This window comes from Gymnodraco acuticeps, unplaced genomic scaffold (genome assembly GCF_902827175.1).
Source record: "Gymnodraco acuticeps unplaced genomic scaffold, fGymAcu1.1, whole genome shotgun sequence".
NCBI lineage: Eukaryota > Metazoa > Chordata > Actinopteri > Perciformes > Bathydraconidae > Gymnodraco > Gymnodraco acuticeps.
Genome location: NW_022990238.1, coordinates 9,171,599 through 9,188,340, shown reverse-complemented (window position 1 = coordinate 9,188,340; position 16,742 = coordinate 9,171,599). Strand labels below are relative to the sequence as shown.

General features: G+C 42.9%; 1 protein-coding gene across 2 annotated transcripts in view; it reads left to right on the top strand.

Annotated features, from left to right (window-relative positions):
- The window catches only part of mrc2 (mannose receptor, C type 2), a 52,534-nt gene extending 40,876 nt beyond the window's left edge, over nt 1–11,658 (top strand). For both annotated transcript variants that reach the window (XR_004569358.1, XR_004569357.1), the window contains exon 30: nt 11,614–11,658. The gene's annotated coding sequence lies outside the window, so the exon portion shown is untranslated. The remainder of the gene's footprint in view (nt 1–11,613) is intronic.
- Nucleotides 11,659–16,742: the final 5,084 nt, after the last annotated feature.

Genomic DNA, 16,742 nt, shown 5'->3' with positions numbered 1-16,742 from the left:
TGGTGGACAAGAGATGTGGAGAAGAAAGAGTAGAGACACTCCAGGAGATCAACGCAGGTATGTGAGTTTTGTACACCAGTTTGTATAAGTTTAATGTTTCACATTGCTTGTGAAAAATATACTACCACTATACGATCACTGATGTTTTGTTGTTGACTGGACACTTATTTTGTAAAAGAGATAGCATGAGAGGATCTCTTAAGCAATGCAGCTCACGTGTCCTTTTTATATGCTGTCCATTGAAATGCAGGAAAGTAATCACCAGCTCTGAGTGATCTGTTGACGAGGGGACACTACACCGGAGTTACATAAGCAGAGATAAAGTGCTATTTTGGGGGGAACTCACCTCCTCTGGGGTCCCCCAGGAAGACTTTTTTTAAATACTGAAGTTAAAAGCATCAATCTTGTGCACTTTGAGAGCAACATTAAGAGATATGGATACATCTCTCAACACCCATATGTCAAAAAGAAATCAAAGAATCAGAATCAGAAACGGGTTTATTATTTAAAAAACACTTCATTTTCCAATTAAATCATAAACTATGTCAAATTATTAGAAGTAGTTAGTAATCAGATTAAACAGAAAAAAGGGATGGAAGGAGGAAATAATAATCCCTCATCTCTTGCTGTTTGCGGTTGAAATGATCTCTTTTGCTGGCCAAACATGCTGGATGGAAAGCAGTGGTGTCTCACTTGCCTTGGCCCTGTATCTGCAGTCCCTAAATCAGTCATGTTACTCATTGACTCTTGTCTGTTCTGGTGTTCCTGTTCATTGTTGTCTCCATTGTCGTTCTTGTCTGTTGTATCTCCTTCTTGTGTGTCCCTTTCTCCTGTTCTCCTTTCTTCATCCTCTACTCTGTTTGGCTCATCTGTGATGACTGTGTAGGTAAACACAAACAAGTATGTATCAGTTTCCAGCTCTGTCAAATAAATGAATTTCAAGATACACACATTTGTCTTCATTAAAATGAGTGTCACCACACTGTCACAAAATGTAATACTAACCAATTGAAAATAGTTACATCTCTTGTAGATATCACTGTTAGAGTAGTTATCTGCCAATAGGACAGAATCATTCCTATACAAATGCAGTTTGAGTAATTCACTTAATATATTTACTTAAAACTTGAATATAGTCATTTTCACTTAATACTCTAATATAGTCATCTTTCTGCATTCAACACTAAGGAAAGCTGTACAAATTGACATGATAATGAGGAAAAAAGGCCTCCGACAATGCAGATCATTTTTTGATCATATCAATTTTAAGATGCGGGTCAAGGCTTAATATTTGGGAGCATAGTGTCCCTTGCTCCCTTTCCCTTTGATCTGAAATATTTGTATAAAAAGCTTGTTAGCTGGCTGTCCATCTCATAATGTTCACATATAAACTAGCTGTCAATAGGAAATATAAATCAGAATAATTATATTTTCATGCAAAATCTGTCACAAAAAGAGGTTGCACATTTAAATGCAGGTGTTGTTATGGCAACGTCAGTGGCCAGACAGCCACAGTTACTGCTGCAAATACGTTCAAACATGCTGTCGACACGTAAAGCAGTGGCAACTATGCCACCATTTCAGCTGACTTTTTCTCAGAAATACTGTCACATAACATCCATATATATATATATTTCAGTGCTAGGTTGATGCTTAGCTAAGCTAACTATGAAACACTTTAACTGACAGGACTCAGGAATCAGGATCAACTGTGTACTACTGTAAGGTAGCTTCTAGCTTCATGTCGAACACAGACAGTAAGTCAACATTTCCCAGAGAGCTTTCTTTGAAATCACCAAGTAACGCTAAAAAACACAACATTTAGATTGTATGACTAAGTGTTTATTTAATATATCTGGCTAGCTATAGCTACTTGCTAACGGTTTAGCTTACCCGCGCGATTCAAATTAACGTCAACGTAGCTATAATGTATGCTTTGCTTACATGTTCGCATAACTTGTAAGTTTACTGACAGGTACATACCTTGTTCATCTGGCTCTGGGGTTGTTGTGTGAGCCACCACCTGAGAATTGCCGTCTTTTTTATTAAAGAAATGTCTAATCTTCAGAATCTCCGCGTCCGGGGCTGACAGTTTAAAGTTTAAAGTTTAAACATTGTCACAGAGGAGATGTACGTACCTGTCAGCCAATAAAACACGTTTATTTCCATGCAACTCTCTGATTGGTCTGGTGGCGTCGTCTGCCTCTGTGTTGCATTCACTGAACATGGGAAATTACATTCCTGCCGTCCGTCCTATAGGTAAAGTAGGTTAATGTATTATATTATTGAGGGAGAATTTGTCCGGGGCTAAAGAAAAAACATCCGGGGCTAAAGCCCCGGATGCCTACCCCAGGCGACGCCCCTGGCTATGACGCCCATAATGCTAAACGGGAGCAAATGTTAAAAGGGGTGGGCCGCCGGAGTCCACGCCGCCGAAGCTAACGGGGCTGCAGGGTGCTAGCTCGCTAGCGCGTCCCGGCGGCCGTAGCTAGCACCCTGGGGCTCCGTTAGTTTCGGCCAGCGGCGGAGTCCGGCGTTATAACTGGAGATCAAGGAATGCATCGTAACGCGGACTTGGTTCGCCTGCAGCCCGCTGTAGTATTAGCTAAATAAATGATGTTGAGCAACGCTTATTAAGCTGAACACCGCCACAATTATTCTGCTATGTATCGGTACTTCTTTTATTTTATTAACGTGTGAATGACAAGCATTAAGAATAATACCAAATAGCTAATTATCTTGCAGATTGTCTCGTTTGATTTTGAATGTAACGTTTATATAGTGGAACTACACTGTTTACATTTACCAACACAGACTATATAGAAATATTTGTAAAAGTTGTTCATGCGTTACTAAGTGAATATGGCATTAACCCTCCTGTTGTCTTCGGGTCAAATCTGACCGATTTACTACTTTCATCAATCATGTTTTACATTCGATTGATACTGAGAGCATGTTAGCTTAGCTTCTTAGCCTGAGCTAGGACTCGAACGTCACGCTCGTTGGCAGCAGGTCCCGCCTCTTTGCCCTTATTTGGAGAAGGCGGGAGCTAGACTCTGACGACACCGTCGAGCCGCCTACTAAGGGCTTCACGGGCAACTCTGCAGAATCCTATGGGTGACGTCACGGACCCTACGTCCATTTATATATACAGTCTGCAACCATAGACAGGCAAAGAGGCGGAGCCTGCTGCCACCGAGCTGAAAGTTCCAGAGCTAGCTGAAGCTACCAAGCTAAGCTAACATGCTCCCCATCTGCACGCTGCCGTCGCATTTTACGTTTCTAAGGTAAGCGGACATGAAACTATACAGCAAAACTATAAATAATAATCTAAGTTATTGAGTTTTAACATAATACTTCAGAATCTTAAAACCCCTTAACGTTTGTATGCAATTGTGCTAAATTCAACACTGGAATCAAGCAAATATTAATATGTTTGCATGACATTAGTTAATTATATTTTGATATCACTTAACTATACGTTTAATACATTTAAGTCAAGCTAAGGTACATGTGATGGTAGCTAGTTAGCGCTCTTACCTGTGAGGCCTCCTCCAAACAGCATAATAACCAGACTATATCATTAAAACTAAGTACCAGTTCTAGTTCATTGACTTTAGACAAACAATTCAAAAGATAAAATGTATTTAAAGACCAATCTTTATTTGAATGTGCCTCTTAACCTGAGATATTAGTTATACAGTAATAGTATTGACAATCTAAAAAAACTGAGCAACTCAACAGTCAACTTTATGTTTCTTATTGTCTAAAGCATTTATTATTTTCATTTTCCCAATCTCATATTCAGTGTGGACGGATTGAGACAGCGTGGTGTCCAGAGAGCTGCAGAGACTTCAGGGAGAAACCTCCGTGTGATGGACGTCCTGTCTGTTGGTTTGGAGAGGACCAGGCCTGATGGAGGAGCCCATGCTGGGCAAAGCTGATACCAACTGCACAGGCCTAGTCGGTCACTTTATTTGACTAAATGTGTTTAATACATTTAATAGGTTTACACCTTCTGTCCATATGTGCTTTTTATTTAAAACATTTGATTAACTTTTGGTTCACATTTCAATAAATTATATTTGTATTTGCACTCCTTTTGTCCATTATTCTTACTGAAAATATTAGATTACACATTCACATCTGACTGAAGATTGGCCCCATTTATTTATGACGTTGCAAAACAAGGTACATGTTGTGAGGCAAATATAAATAATCAGCTGATGGAGTGTAGATGTGGAAATAGCTGCATTCGATCAGCTGACTGTTTTTACAATAAAAGTAGTTTCTTAGTGAATGTCCTGTACTGGTCTTGAAATCTCATAACATCAGCTTTTAATGTTCCTCTTGGATGTTCTTCTTGACCCTCAGAGAAGGAGAACATGTCGTGTCTTTCAGGCATGTCCTTTCCTAACAAAAATGACAGGAAACATAAAACATATTATTGCAGAACAAGTGTGTTATTTATGAAAGCGGTGTGTTTGTGTGTTTAGGGGCTGTAGATATAATTATTTTGTAATTGTAATGTTTTTTTTTTATTTCAACAATGAGCTACAAAGACAATCAGATTATGAATGAACAGTATGAAGTTCATCAACATTGAAATATATGTTATTATCAACATAATATTTAACTGTTATCAAAACGTAGTGCAACTGTAGAAGCTTGCTCTGTTGTCTCACTGAAAGAATAACTTTTACCACGTTTTTTACAGACAATATTGAGAGATAAATAGCAGCAGTTCTCACTATGTGTTAAATATATTTGCCTTCAATACATTAAATTAGAAAGCTGACAAAGTCATATTGATTGTTATCATCTAAATGTAACTTTTTGCATGGAAAAAACCCTCAACTTAACTGATGTGTAGGTGATCTAGTATTTAGTATTGTTTAATGGAATGTATATCAGTGTATTCAAGTCAATACTTCATTCATTTAAATCAATATATTTCTTGATTCTTTGTACAGTATGAAAAATAGAGTCTTTGTACCTGTGCTGAAGTTCACTGCTGTGAGGAGTCCAGTTATGTCTCTCACTCTCTGGTCCAGCCTGTCTGCATCACCTGGACACCTTAAACAAAGAGATATATATATATATATATATATATGTAAAGTACCATGTGTACAAACAATATAACTGATTCTCTTCTGTTGAACATGTTGGATTGTGTATTGTCCGAGTCAGGGTCCTTTTTATTTTACTGTAACTTTGGAAATTGTGTTACCAATGCTTACTGTTTATTTGATACCCATTTGGTAATGCAATTAATAAAAACAACAAGGTTTGGGTTCGTTCTTCAGATGACTGTGACGTTAACGTGTAAGCTCGATAATGAACTCCAGCTCAACCAACCATATTGTAATATCTAAGTAATCATCTTGAAATATGACATTAATAATTGTAATATACACACATCTTATTGTGAGGTTGATTTCACATACACTACTTCGACATTAGCTTGTCTACATACTTGAGCATAGCCAATTTAAATTAACCTTAGATGCATACAGTTCTACCTATATAATAAAATATCTCTAAGTTACAAGGATGTAACCTTATTTTATCAACCTCAAACTGAAGCCGTTTGTTCAACAGTATTATCCCACTTAACACTTGTCTATTTAGTTGTAACCTTTATACAGTCTATGATTTTAACTTGGAGGCTACGATTACAATCGTTAGCACCGATGTAGCTACCACTAGCTTACATGCTAACCCAAGCCTTACCATTCATTACGTGGCTGATTAAAATCATTAATACATAAATAAAGCACTCGAATTTCACTTACCGCATTCATGCACCATCTGTTTTAACCGCAGAGCGAGTCACAATAGTCCGATATATAAGCATGAAGAACAAACAACCCCGGCCGGCTACAAGTTGTGTTTGCTGGATGAGCTGAGCAGGCAGAGTCCCTGTAGCTAGCTACACGGAGCAGCTAGCAGAGAGACAAGAAGCTAACAGCGGCAGGCACTTGACAGAGCCGTCACTCAATGTGACCACGCCCTAATTTATGCACAAACTTTAAGACCTAATATAAATAAAAGGGTCGCGTTAGAAAACAATTCACTCACAGATCCATAATCATGAAGGTGAAATCTAACTATATCGCTAATAAAATGTATGGAGACAGGGGTAGAAACATGTTTTTTTCTGCTGTAAAGTTGGGCATTTTAACATGGGGGTCTATGGAAATTGCTCCTTTCTGCAGCCATCGCCTATCGGCCAATATATGAACTGCAGTGTGTGGCACTTCCGTATTGGCTTCCCGGCTCTACCCCACAGTTTTCCGCTTGGTTGCAACATCATATCGGAGCCAGTAAATAGCTTGTTATTCAAATCAAACTGGCTCTCTGTAATCCATCTCACTTAAGATGGGTGTCACAACTCATCCAACTGCATGCCGCAGTCACTCAGTTTTAAGCATTCAGGGGTTATGTACTCCAGCATTTGTTTATAAGTTTCACAGCCTCGGCGCTTGTCATTATTAATGTGTCCCTGGAGTATGAAATCTATCTACTGTTATTCTGTAACACCACATATTTCTATCTGTTGAATTTAAGACTTGGCTCTAGCTGTGATAAACATTTTACCATTACCCTTATTTGTATGATGTAGTTGCAACATGTAGTCTAAATATTCTTGTATGTTTGTTGTGACACAACGCTTGACATTTTTACAGACATATTTTTCTTGCTAGTTACCTGAACATTTCAGGTGCAAAGTATCCCAATGCTGAGGAAAACATTTAAATAAAAATGTTTCCCTTGCAACAGCTAAAGGAGTTTGATCGTGTGCGTGTGTGCGTGTTTGCATGCTAAATGTTGCCATTGTGGTGACACGTTATTGGACATAATTCACCTCTCGTATTGTGTTGCCACACGGACCCTTTAGTGGGAACACCTGTAGCGTTAGCTTCCATTTCTGCTAGCTCATCAAGCAGAGCAGTTGATGTGATAACCTCTCTGTTATTAATGGCTAATAAAGATTAGAACTCTGTTCTTAATACACCGCCTCCGACTCCCTTTTCCTGGCACTACACTGGTGACCAGTACGGGGGTGTTTTCTAAGGTGGACCTGGTGCGTGGATACCAGCAGGTGCCCATGCACCCCCTGGACATTCCCAAGACAGCAGTGATAACGCCTTTTGGAAATTTTGAGTTCCTGCGGATGCCTTTTGGACTCAATAATGCCGCTCAGACGTTCCAGCGCCTGATGGATTCGGTGCTGCGGGACCTGCCGTTTGTGTTTGTCTACCTCGACGACATACTCGTCGCCAGCGCTTCAGTGCAGGAGCACCTGTCCCACCTCCGAGCCCTTTTCACACGGCTCAACGAACACGGATTAATCATCAATCCTGCAAAGTGCCAGTTCGGGGTGTCGGACATCGATTTCCTGGGACACCGCGTCACCAAGGGCGGTGCGACACCTCTGCCAGCGAAGGTGGAGGCTGTTGCGGCTTTTCCTCGCCCACTCACAGCCCGGTCGCTTCGTCAGTTTCTGGGGATGGTGACTTTCTACCACCGTTTCATCGCCCGGGCCGCACACATCATGCGGCCGCTGTATGAAGCGCTGAAAGGCAAGACCCCCGTCCAGGAGATCGACTGGACAGCAGAGGCGGACGGCGCTTTTGCTGAGGTCAAGACCGCGTTGGCTCAGGCGGCTTTGCTGGCACACCCATCATCTACGGCTCCCATCTCCATCACCACGGACGCGTCGGACTACGCGGTCGGCGCAGTGCACGAGCAGTGGGTGGAGGGCGCTTGGCAGCCGCTCGCCTTTTTCAGCCGCCAGCTGACGCCTAGAGAACGCAAATACAGCGCCTTTGACCGGGAGCTCCTCGGACTTTATTTGGCCGTGCGGCACTTCCGTTTCATGCTGGAAGGCCGTGAATTTACGGCGTTTGTCGACCACAAGCCGCTCACCTTCGCCATGTCAAAAGTGGCAGAGCCTTGGTCGGCACGTCAGCAGCGGCAGCTGTCCTACATATTGGAGTTCACTACGGACATTAAGCACGTGGCTGGCAAGTCGAACCTGGTTGCTGATTGCCTCTCCAGGGTCGTCATCTGTGCCGTCCAGTTGGGCCTGGACTATACTCGCATGTTGGCGGACCAGGTCACAGATCCCGGCGTCCAGGCTCTGAAGGTGGAGAGCGCGGGGCTGCGCTTGGAGGACGTGGTGTTCGGCGACGCAGGCATTACTCTCCTGTGTGACGTCTCTATGGGCCTGGGGCGGCCTATCGTCCCTGCCAGCTGGAGGCGTCCTGTGCTCGAGGCTGTGCACGGCCTGTCACACCCCGGCGTTAAACCTTCAGTACGTTTGGTAGCGGCGAAGTTCGTTTGGCAAGGACTGAAAAGGGACGTGAGGACTTGGGCCAGGGAGTGCGTGGCTTGTCAACACGCTAAGGTGCACCGCCACACGAAGGCCCCGTTGGAGCGTTTCCTGGTGCCTGAGAGGAGGTTTGATCACGTCAACATTGACCTGGTTGGTCCATTGCCTTCCTCTCAGGGGTTTTCCTACCTCCTCACCATGTTGGACAGAACGACCCGTTGGCCGGAGGCGGTTCCGCTCGTTTCGACATCAGCCGCAGACGTTGCCCGGGCCTTCATTACAACATGGGTGTGTCGTTTTGGCACCCCGTCAGACATTTCCTCAGACAGGGGCTCTCAGTTCACGTCCGAGCTCTGGAACGCTGTGGCAGACGGTTTGGGGGTTAAGCTGCACAGGACTACCGCTTATCACCCTCAGGCTAACGGCCTCTGCGAGCGCTTCCATCGCTCCATGAAGGCGGCCCTCAAGGCTGGCCTTACGGACGGTAACTGGGTCGACAAGCTGCCCTGGGTGATGCTGGGCCTGAGGACCGCACCTAAGGAAGATCTGCAGTGTTCTACAGCGGAGATGGTCTACGGTCAGCCGCTGAGAGTTCCGGGGGATTTCCTCCCAAATGCATCAGCTCTCTGGTCTGCCATGGCCCAGCGAGTTTTTCTGCGTGACGCGGCGGAGGCTTTCGCTCCAGTCCCGACTACTCAGCACGGTGCGCCAGGGTCTCGAGTTCCCGCGGAGCTACGCTCGGCTGGGCACGTCTTCATTCGTCACGACGCACACAGAGGCCCCCTGCAGCCCCCTTACGATGGACCTTTCCGGGTTTTGGAACACGGTGAAAAACACCTGGTGGTCGACATGGGCGGTAAGGCTGAGCACGTCTCGATTGACCGGGTGAAGGCTGCTCACTTAGACGTGGACCGGCCGGTGGTGCTGGCTCGGCCGCCGAGACGGGGCCGACCCCCGGCTTTGATTCCTGTCAGGGAGTGTGGACCTGTTGTTCCGGTCCCTCCTCTGTCAGGGGACGCACGGGCGGAGGTCGCTGTACCGACTCCGGTGCGCAGGTCTCGTGGGGGCAGGCGGATTGTTCCTCCCCGCCATACGGATTTTGTTTACACGTGAATTCTGGGGGGGCTTGTGTGGTGACACGTTATTGGACATAATTCACCTCTCGTATTGTGTTGCCACACGGACCCTTTAGTGGGAACACCTGTAACGTTAGCTTCCATTCCTGCTAGCTCATCAAGCAGAGCAGTTGATGTGATAACCTCTCTGTTATTAATGGCTAATAAAGATTAGAACTCTGTTCTTAATACACCGCCTCCGACTCCCTTTTCCTGGCACTACACCATCATCTTTCATGACAGGAAGACCTGACCTATACCTGGATTCTTTGAAGCCCATCTTCTGACTATACAGTTTTTGTTTTAATGAGTATAGGATTCTTTACTATGTTGCTTTCTCCTTATTTCCTCAATTCATGATGCAGTAATGGCTCACAGAAAGGTCACCTTGTTAATGTAAAAGTGTTAGTGTGAGGTTAAAAAGGTTGAATAATGAGGATGATTTCATGGTAGTGTGTGGGCTTCTCTTTGCACATGCATAGCATCTATAGCTACAGCAGCAGGCCTCTTGAAGGCTTCTTGAATTCATCTGTTTAGGATTTTGGAATTTAAAGATATAGCTGTGCTGGTGGTCTCTGCTCAGGGAGTGGAAGATCAACATCACTGCTTTATTCCTCCTAGCCTTCTCTGAGGTACTTGAGTAAAACACTTCAAAATGGATTAACCAACAAAAGAAAATAGAGAGGAGAATAATACACTTCAAATAGCTCAGCTCATGCCTCATCAATGTCTTCTTAATTTGTAGGTTTCACTCTTAGATCAGGCTCTAGTGTTTTTCATAAACCCTTGCTGTTTGCTCCTCCTCTTGCTACTTCCTCCGATCTGGCAGTGTTGTCATTACAGGTTTAGGGAGGAGAACCATAGAGAAAGCAGCGTTAACAAGTACAATTAAAAACCCATTCACCCTCCTCAGTCTCACATGGAGACTGGCCAAAGGAGAAGCAGCTGTTAGGCAGCAATAAAGGAGGCAGACACAGAGGAGAGAGAGAGAGAGAGAGAGAGAGAGAGAGAGAGAGAGAGAGAGAGAGAGAGAGAGAGAGAGAGATGAGAGAGAGAGAGAGAGAGACGAGAGAGAGAGAGAGAGAGAGAAAGAAAGAAAGAAAGAGCGAGCGAGGGAATAATTCAGAAATAGACATAAAGAGTTTTGAAAGAATAGGATTATGCACTTTTCCCCTTGAACACTAATATTGGAGTGGGCTATAACGACAGAATTGCTGTTGGAATACAGTTTAATCAATTGCTTTTAATGCTCCAAAAAGGAATCTAGGGGATTGTCCATGCACTTTCAGCAAACTGCTCATGCTGATAACCACACATCCCTTCAATTTAATTCCCACTCACAGAAGAATATGTAATGAAAGTACAAGATGCAATGTAGTTTGCATGCACAGCAATGTAGGTGGACTTGGATGTGATCTTAACACAAATGTGTTTTGCTCTTTATAATTTGTATGGCTTAATTCTTTAGTTGTAATTTAGTCCAAGCACTAGACACAATGTCTGACCTATGGTTAATTCTTATTCTCTCTTTCTCTACAATAATTCTCCATTGCTTTTTGTCATATGATGGCTGATTAAAAAACCTGTAGGTTACCTCTGGTTTTATATAGCCGTGCATAACCTAGTTTCAGTTTACCTGCATGACTGCATGCCAATATTGAGATATGTGGCTCTGACATTTCTGCTACAACCTCCATGTCTACAAGGGGTTGGTGATATAGTAAATGTGTCTACTGTTTATCACAGTGTGGTATTTATTTGCGAGGGAGTGGTCAACACTCAACAGTGCCAGTGTGAAAAACGCAGGCAACAACAGTGCAATACAATAACGAATTATGTCATAATGGGTTAAGTTTAACATTATTGTTAAACCGGCGAGAGTTCCTAAACTTCCTGAACATTTAGTGATTTGAATGCACCGCCCGGCCACTACGCTAAGTGACCCGAATCGAACACACCCAACACATTTCGTTACCAGCTACATGCTCACGGTGGCTAGCATGCTAAACATCAACAATGATAACTGGTCATTTCTGCGTTCGCTTCTGAGAGGCTGAGTGCTGTGGAGGAGTGGGTAGAGCAGACTGTGGACTTCGCGGTGCTCGCAGTCATTTTCAGACAAGTGAGGATACACCAACACTGTAGCCTATCTCTCCAGAGGTGTGTGTGTGTGTGTGTGTGTGTGTGTGTGTGTGTATGTGTGTGTGTGTGTGTGTGTGTGTGTGTGTGTGTGTGTGTGTGGTCTAGCATTACTATACTTGTGGGGACCTAAATCTGTTTACATAGTCACGTGTGGGGACTGGCTTCCCTTATGGGGACAAATTGGAGGTCCCCATGAGGGGAATCATTAATTTTAGTGTGAAGACTTGGTTAGGTTTAGGATTAGGGTTAGGGTTAGGTTAAGGGTAAGGGTTGGGGGTTAGGCATGTGTTGGTTATGGTTAAGGTTAGGATAAGTCTCCAGGAAATGCATGTAAGTCAATGTAATGTCCCCTGAAGTGATGTATACATGGTGTGTGTGTGTGTGTGTGTGTGTGTGTGTGTGGGGGTGTGTGTGTGTGTGTGTGTGTGTGTGAAGCTTACAAACAGCAGCTCTTTACTTGTGTGGTTATTGCTGCATCCCCTGTGGAGTTATATTATTTGGACATGTCCCTGTTGTATGCCTTTGTGAGGTTTAATTATGCTGTTAATTCTACAAGAACGGTCAAGCTATTAATTGTTGTAGCTTTGCTTAAGATGCTTGTTGAACCCACTTGTTATTTAATGTATGTTACGCTTGTTGTGTTGTCTTGTGTGGTTGATACCAATAAGGGTTACACTGAGGAGGCCGGTTGTGTGATTGATACTGAGTTGTTTAGTATGCACGGCTGAAAAGTGCATAGAAAAAGGGTATACGATAACGCCTATTTCCAACCTGCCTACTCTCTACGTTCATCTGGATTCAGTCACTTGTTGTCTACTAACCATACAGTCTATGCTACTAACAAACCCTACTTTTACTTGACTATAGTATTATCGTACCCTGTTGATAAATAATCATGACATTGAGCACTTTGTGGAAATTACATTGAGACATAATATTTAAGTAAATTAACCAGAAAAAAGTATCTTTTGGTGGTTAATCCAGTGAAATTAGTTCAAGGTATATCATCGCATTAAAGCAACAACCGCTTGAAGCTAACAATGTCATTTGTCAAAATCTTGCTCATTGAGCTAATGTATAATACTATTAAAGAGATAGTTATCTATCACTATAACAACATTTCTGAAGGTTGACACATTGATGTCATTATTGCCCAGTCTCACACAATACATTATGGATTGTAATGGGAATTGGTGCACAATGCAAAATGAAATTTGAAAAACAAATCTTGACTCATTGCTGCCTTCACTTAAGCTAATTTCTACAAAACAAACAATCTTAGTGACTGATACGTCAAATCCCCATCCAATAAAACCTACGCTATCTGCACGGTTATATAGGGACAAGTCAGAACACTTTGGGTGTGTGATTCAGATGAACTGCAGCTTTGAACCCAGCTGCTGTGCCTGGAGACTTCTACAAGGGAAGCATTTCTAATAGTCTGATGTTAGCCTTTGACACCATAAAGACGATAATGTCCCTTTCCTTGTTATCTGCAGTGGCTAAAGCTCCTAGCTGAGATTGCTTCTGGTGTATCTTCATGCAGTTACGAAAGCTCTCTATACACCTGTTGCAGGGTGCTCAACCAGTCGATCGCGATCGACCGGTCGATCGCGGGGAGATTCCCAGTCGATCGCAAGATGTGTCTAAAAATAGAACAACAATATTCTGTTTTATCGTTAATGTCCTATAACATAATCTTCCTGTGCCAGAATAATGCACTTGAACGCATCAAAGCTTTGTGATTGGCCGGTGTGACCCCATGTGTCGGGGCGTGGCTGGTGGGCAGTCAGTGGGCACTATTTCGCTGACTTCTGCTTCTCAGGTCGATTAAATGAAATCCTTGCTTCCCTCACTTGCGTCGTTTCCCTGCGTTTAGTCCCTCCCACCAGGGAAGCATGGAGGGACGCAAGGAAACCACGAGAAGCAGGGAAATTAGTTTTAAGAGCAATGGGACGTCCTTTCCTCCGGAGCGTCACGTGAAGCGACGTCCGTTTGTGATGACGCTGCACAGCTGATCGTCTGACAGCAGCTCATGTCCCCGTTATTTCCACACACCCCCCCCGCCTCTGTTAGTACACATTTACTGACACAAACATTTGTATCATCTGTTGTAGACCCCAATAAATAAAATAAGAACTAATTCTCAAAAAAGATAAACGCCATTCTTAAAATGTATAAACGAACAATAGTTTGATTAATATTGATTAGAGTGCACTAAAGAAATAACATAATTGAGAGAAGAAAAAGAGATATGTTATCTATCAAAACCCAGTTGGATTAACATTCATTGGATTGCACACTTTGTGTGTTTGTGTGGATATGTAGCATATTAACATTTCAATAGCACTTAATGACTGACTGAATGGAAATGACAATAAATGAAAATGTAAAACGAAAAAAGCGATCATGAAAATGTTTCCAAAAAATGAATTAAATGATTTTTGACCACTTTGTTGTTCAGATATATCACATATGTGTAACTAAATGATACATGAATTGAAACAAAACACGGTATAAACTGAGGAGTGACTCTCGTGAGGTTCATGTGTTTTCTTCACTCTGCTCTCATGTCAAGAAGCATCAGATCAGTGCATGCACTGCCTCGTCCAATCAGTGAGCGATACACAGTAAGGGGGCGGGGTGAGTATCTGAGGATTTCATCGAAGGATGGTCTGGTGGTTCCTCGGTTATCGCTCCTCCATGATCGCTCCTCGCTCCTCGATCCTCGGTCCTCCGGCAGAAATAAGAGCCATGGGACGGTACTCAAGATGGCGCAGGCAAATCAACTTCCGGTGAGACCGAGGACCGAGGAGCGAGGAAATGAAAATAGTCGACCTGAGAAGCAGCCATGTCCGTGTCAACAGGAGTGACAGTCCGCACACACACAAGACCGCAATTATGGCAGAAGCAAAAAAGCCCAAAATATATAATTTTTACTCCGAGTGGGAGGATGATTATGTTTGTATCTCTTCCAATTCAAAGTCCATCTGTCTCATCTGCAATGCGAGCGTGGCTTTATCGAAGAAGGGTAATTTAGGAGCGGCATTTCAAAACAGTGCACAAACGCAACGAGACGGAATTCCCTCCTAATTCTGCCCTACGCTCCCAAAAGGGGAGGGGCCTGAAAGGACAGCTAAATGCACAGCAGTCCATTTTCACCAGGCCCAACAACAAGAGCAAGGCTGCTACCATAGCATCTTATCGTGTCAGTCACGTTCTTGAGAAACACATGAAGTCTTTCGAAGACGGCGAAGTTGTGAAAGAAGCTTTCCTGGAGGCTGCGACGCACTTTTGGGGGACAGTAAAAATAACAGGTTTCAACAGGTTTTTGATATAATAAAAACTCAAGTTAGATACCGTTATTAATCAGCTGTAAGTTTTTGTTTGTTTGAACTTATTCATTATAATTATTGTACAAAATGGTATAAGAATGCAAACTTAAATTGATTATAGTCTATTATCAATTCAGGTTAAGAAACTAGAGTTGCTTGCATTCTATTTTAAAGGCATTTATTTGTATACTCTACTAAAATGCAAGAAAAAAAGGGTTTGATTAATTGTGTCTTTGTTATTGCACTTTGGCAGCAGATTCCTGTGTAGCTTCAGATCTGAGTTGTCTTATTAGTAAGCCTAATTTATACTTTTGTAGCAACACTATTTTTATATAATGGCAAATAAAGAGTATTTTCTTTTTTCCTGTGTCATATGTGGCAGCACTGTTCAATGTTTCTTGAAAACATTACTGTAGTATGTGACGTGTGAATAAACTCCAACTCTGTATCAACAACACTGTTGTGTAACTTCAGTTAAATACTTGTATGTGTGTAGATTAGAAAGAGGTAAGATAAAGGATCTGCAGTATTTTATGAAGTATTAATCGTACAAAGGTCAGTTTTATACAAGTAGAAGTGTGTATTTACCTGGTAGTAGGCTGTCAGTAATGGCTACGCCTCTCTATTTGGACTGGTAGATCTCTGCAGACTGGCAACTTTAAAAGTAGCTCTCGGTTCAAAAAAGGTTGGGCACCCCTGTGCTAGATGCTTGTCATTGCCGAATCCCTCTGAACTGTGAGTGAGGAGTCAATATAATAATCTCCTTGGCCAGTGGGTCGCCTGATAAACACTTTGCCGCCACACTGAGACACACAGAGATGATGCACTTCACTCTCAGGAGAGAAGGCCAGCGAGAATCACCCATTGATTTTTTGTCAAAGTGATTTTTTGTATTGCCATGAAAACAACCCTGTGTGCCAACTTCTTTAAATTGGGGATCAAATGCCCTAATCTTTGTCCAAATCAAAGGCTGCACACTTCAAAGTGGCTGGGTCAGCAGAGATACTCAGAACAGCAACGCAGAACAGGAGGAAGAAGTAAAAAAAAAGCTTTGTTGGCCAAACTTATTTCACTTTCTTTCTTCCACCTCGTCTTTCCAGTGAGTTTTCGGTGGCGTTTTTTTTAATAGTTTAGGTGTGTGTGTGTCTCTTCCAAGAGAGAGAATTTGGCTGGGCAAAAGGATGGATGGTGTGTAGAGGCCATTGGTGGAGATGGATGGGGATTTGCAGGACTGGAGGCCGGGTGTGGTGCAGTTATCTCCTCTGTGCAGATGAGAACATGTCTTTGCCTGCGGGACGCTGCTCTTTCTCAGGCCAAGGACAGCATCTGTGTGGTGAAAGGGATTATGGGCTCCCTGTTCCCAGCCTCTGCCTGTTGGGAAGCTGGGATCTGCACTTGGTTGTTTTGTGTGTTGCCCATTTTTCAGGTATGTAATTAGCATCCTTAATGGGTGTAATTAGGGCCTGCACAGCTTGTGCTAAATTCAAAAGCAAACTCTTTTATGTACAGATGATAAAGCGATAAGAGCTCTGAGAAAAAGCCAGAGAAAAATGTCCCACCGCCCAGGGACAATATCAATTATTATAACAACCAAATTCAATTTGTACCAAACATTTTTGCTGTTTATCATTATCCGTTTTACTGCCCCAGAGACATTATTTATTGAAACATTTTGGCTCTTCAACAACAGCAATTATAACCCTAGCCAAAGCCACACATTGAATTGAAATAGCAGTCACAGGATCACTCCCAGTGCCTAGTCCTCCACCTGCACAAAGATAATTCTTTACTGTAAACAATTAAAGGTACCAT